The sequence below is a fragment of the Glycine soja genome, chromosome 14 (genome assembly GCF_004193775.1).
Source record: "Glycine soja cultivar W05 chromosome 14, ASM419377v2, whole genome shotgun sequence".
NCBI classification, from domain to species: Eukaryota; Viridiplantae; Streptophyta; class Magnoliopsida; order Fabales; family Fabaceae; genus Glycine; species Glycine soja.
Window position 1 is genome coordinate 16,439,717 of NC_041015.1, and position 5,077 is coordinate 16,444,793.

Sequence of the window (5,077 nt, forward strand, 5' to 3'; positions counted from 1 at the left end):
CTGTATGGGAATGCCCACATTGTAAGGCTATGATGTGGTATGATGAGAGGATAAATAAAGACAAACAAACAAACAAACCAAGGTTTTCATTATGTTGTTCTGATGGAAAAATACAATTACCTCTGTTGCATGAACCACCCCATCCATTAAATCACTTACTTTTCAATAACCAGGATCCTAAAGCTAAGAATTTCCAGTAGTACATACGAATATATAATCTAATGTTTGCCTTTACATCTCCCGGTATCAAATTTGACAAATCCTATAACACTGGAAAAGGACCTCCAACTTTCCGTATACATGGACAAACACATCATCTTATTGGAAGCCTCCTCCCTATGCCTAATAACCCACCTAAGTTTGCATAGCTATATATTTATGATACAGACAATGAGGTCATCAACAGACTTTCGCAAAACCCGTTAGTATTCATACTTATGTCACACATGTAAAAAATTACATATTCAAATAGTTGTGTATGCTGTTCTGGCTAATTTTTTATTTACAGGATGCATGATATGCTTGATGAACAGATTATCATTGCAATCAAAGACATGCTTGATCATCACAATCACTATGCTCAAAAGTTTCGAATGGCAAGGGACAAATTGCATTCTGCTGCAGTTCCAGACCTGAAGATGAAACTCATTAGTCAAAGACAAACAGACGGAAGGTTGTATAACTTACCAACTACCACTGAAGTTGCTGCCTTGATTGTTGGTGGTGAACACTCAGCTGATAAAAGAGATATTATAATAGAAAAATAGTCTGGACTTCTGAAGAGAATACATGAACTTCATCCTGCATATTTGCCTTTGCAATATCCACTTTTATACCCAAAAGGAGAAGATGGTTACAGACTAAATATACCTCACAAAGATCATGCCAATATACATGCTGCAAAGAGGAAACAAGTCACATTGCGCGAATATTTTGCTTACCGCCTACAGTCAAGAACTGATGAAGCACAGACTATACTTCATTCCAGAAGATTATTTCAGCAATGGATTGTTGATGGATATTGTATGATTGAGTCTCAAAAAATAAACTATGTCAGACAATATCAACAACAACTCAGGGTTGACAAATACATCAATTTAACTGGCTCTAATGATCATCCTAAAACACTTGGTAGGGAAAGAGGAAAGAGAATCATACTGCCAAGTAGTTTTGTTGGTGATCAAAGATATATGGAGCAACTGTATTTTGATGGTATGGCAATTTGTGGACATCTTGGATTTCCAGACTTATTCTTAACAATGACATGTAATCCAACATGGCCAAAAATACAACGCAAGATCACACAATCCAATCTGACCCCCAATAATTGCCCTGATATTATCACACGAGTTTTCAAAATAAAACTCAATCAATTAATGAATGACTTAAAACATGGCAATATCTTTGGCAACATTATTGGATGTAAGTAAAAAAATTCTGACTTTTTCCCTACTTTCTAAGTTAATGTTTATAATATCATTGATGTAAGTTTATTACAAATATTTATACAATTGAGTGGCAAAAAAGAGGATTGCCACATGCCCACATTTTAATTTTTCTGCACCCTTCAAACAAGTTACCAAACCCACATGATATTGATCAAATGATTTCAGCAGAAATACCTGACAAACAGAGCTAGGCACAATTATTTGAAATTGTGTCCAACCATATGATGCATGGACCATGTGGGTTTGCAAATAAAAAATCACCATGTAAGGTCAATGGAAAGTGCATTAGATGTTTCCAAAAAAATTCCATGGAGCAACAATTGTTGACCAGGATGGATTCCCAGTTTATAGGAGAAGAAATGATGGTCGTACAGTCATGAAAAATGGAATTGAACTAGATAACATATTTGTTGTACCATACAATCCACAACTCTTATTAAAGTATAAAACACACTTAAACATGGAATGGTGTAATCAAAGTACATCCATTAAATATCTGTTCAAATACATCAACAAAGGTTCTGACCGTATCACAGCTTCTCTTGGAAATCAAGATGAAATTAAGCAATATCTTGATTGCAGGTATCCTTTTATTCTCACCTGATTTGATTAACGAAATCATTTAACATAAATTAATTTATTTGATGTTATATGTTTAACTTAAACTTAGCAACATCTGATTCTATCTTCAACAATATATGTGTGCTGCTTGAATCAATAGATATGTATCTCCCCCAGAAGCATGTTGGAAAATTTTTGCATTCCCAATGCATGCGCGTTCCCCGGCAGTGGAGCGGCTATATTTCCACCTTGAAAATCAACAACATGTTTACTGGACAGATGATCAACAAATAGGTGAAGTCCAATCAAAAAACACAATAAAAGAATCCATGTTCACAGCTTGGATGCATTCTAACAAAATATATTCTTATGGATGGGATCTTACATATCATCAATATATCTCAAGATTTGTTTATGTCACCCGCAAAAGATGCTGGCAACCAAGAAAACAAGGGAATGCAATAGGCAGACTCATATGGGTCCCACCTTCAGCTGGTGAACTGTTTTACCTTAGAATGATGCTATCCACTGCCAAAGGTGCACAGTCTTACAGTGACATTAGAACAGTCAACGGTCTGGTATATCCTACATTTAGGGAAGCATGTTTTGCAAAAGGCTTCCTAGGTAGTGGTCAAGAATTTATTAGTGCTTTACAGGAAGCTAATAATTGGGGTACTGCACACTACCTAAGAAAATTATTTGTCAAGCTTTTATTTATGAACACCATGGACAAATCAGAATATGTTTGGCAACAGACATGGCAATGGATGGCAGATGATATCATATTCAATCATAGAAAACAAGGTGATTTTATATATTCTAAATAAATATTGTTTACTCATAATCATTATGTTTATTATTTTGCTAATCACAGGTATTCGCCTTGCTGAAAAGGAAACAATTCATTTATGCTTAACTGAGATTGAGAATATGCTACAAGTGAACATAAGAAGCTTGCGAGATTTTCCATCCATGCCATACCCAATAGGATATGCACCAAACCAACATCATAATAATCTGATCCATAATGAAATGGCATATGACAAAGAAATGTTAGCAGAACAATACTACACGGCATACCAATTGCTGACAGGTACTCACAAATTATGACACATTTGATATAGGAACTCCTTAATCACAATAGTATATATTACTATTTGTTAATGTGTGAATATATAATTACAGATGAGCAAAAAACTATTGTCAATACCATTATGTCTGTGGTTAACACTCAATCAGCTGCAGTTTACTTTCTCTATGGATATGGTGGAACTGGCAAAACATTTGTTTGGACAACCTTATCATCTGGTATACGCTCCAATGGTGGAATTGTTTGTACAATTGCTTCATTACTATTGCCTGGTGGTCGGATTGCACATTCCAAATTTGCTATACCAGTCCCTGCAACAGAAAATTCAACATGCAATATTCATCAAGGCAGTGAGTTAGCTGAATTATTAAAGGTTACAAAACTAATAGTCTGGGATAAAGCTCCAATGTGTCACAAATTTGCATTTGAGGCACTAGATAAAAGTCTTAAAGACATCATGCAAAACAATCTGCCTTTTGGAGGGAAAATTATGGTTTTTGGGGGAGATTTCAAACAGATCTTGCCAATTGTTCCAAAAGGTAATCGCTCAGACATCGTCCATGCAACTATAAATGCATCATACATTTGGGACCATTGCCAAATTCTTAAACTTATAAAAAACATGAGATTGCTATCAAATGCTCCCCAACAACCCAACAATGAAGAAATCAAACAATTTTCACATTGGCTACTTGACATAGGAGATGGAAAAATTGGACAATATAATGACGGATTTTCAGAAATCACTATTCCAGATGACTTTCTCATAAAAAAATTATGATGATCCTATCCATGCTATTGTTGAAGCCACCTATCCCAGCTTGATAGATAACTACAGTGACACATATTACTTGCAAAAAAGAGCTGTTCTTGCCTCTAAAAAAGAAATTGTTGACAAAATAAATGATTATGTCCTATCACTTATACCCAATCATGAAAAAGAGTATTGCAGCGCAGATAGTATTGATAAATAAGATGAATTGCTCAACCCTGCTTTTGCATTATTGCCACCTAAATTCCTATATTCATTGCAAACATCAGGTATACCTAATCATAAATTAAAACTTAAGGTTGGAACTCCAATCATGCTATTACGAAATCTCGACCAGACTGATGGCCTGTGCAATGGAACTAGGCTCATTATCACCAAACTCGGATCTAATGTGATTGAGGCTGAAGTAATTACTGGGTCTAATTCAGGAAATAGGACATACATACCCAGAATAAATATGTCTCCTTCTGAATCTCCATGGCCATTCAAACTTATAAGGAGGTAGTTTCCATTCATAGTTTCTTATGCTATGACTATAAACAAATTTCAGGGACAATCATTACACCACATAGGACTGTATTTGCCACACCCAGTTTTTAGTCATGGCCAACTATATGTTGCACTCTCAAGGGTCAAAAGAAAAGATGGACTTCATATTCTCATACATGACAATGATGGTAATCCAAAAAATATTACCACTAATGTTGTTTACAACGAAGTCTTTGCCAATTTATAAAAAGGTATCCTTCCATCATACAATACAATTATGCTGTCGCATTAATTACACCTTTCTGTTTGTTTGTTTTATTCAGTCTGACATATAACACATGCACTATGTATGTTGTTGCATTCCAAAATTGTTATAGTCACTTCGGGGAATTCAATGAAACTTCAACTAATTTATTTAATTCTACATTATATTCTATTTTACTCCTTTTGTTCAGTTTGACATATAACACATATACCATGTATGTTGTTGCATTCCAAAATTCCTATACTGACTTCGGGGAATTCAATCCAACTTCAACAAATTTATTTAATGCTGCAAATGTTATCTGAAAAATTTATATTACATGGTCAATATCAAATTGCTTATTTCATGGTAATTTATTTATATAACTACAAATCATACAATAATTTATGAAATACACGTATAAATCCATATTATGGTTAATTAAATTGAAATCCTTTTCTATTTAATGTGAT

The 5,077-nt window shown here is 34.3% G+C and overlaps 1 pseudogene; it reads left to right on the forward strand.

The window, feature by feature from the left end:
* Positions 1 to 2,734: 2,734 nt before the first annotated feature.
* On the forward strand, positions 2,735 to 4,607 carry LOC114383872 (annotated as a pseudogene).
* Positions 4,608 to 5,077: the final 470 nt, after the last annotated feature.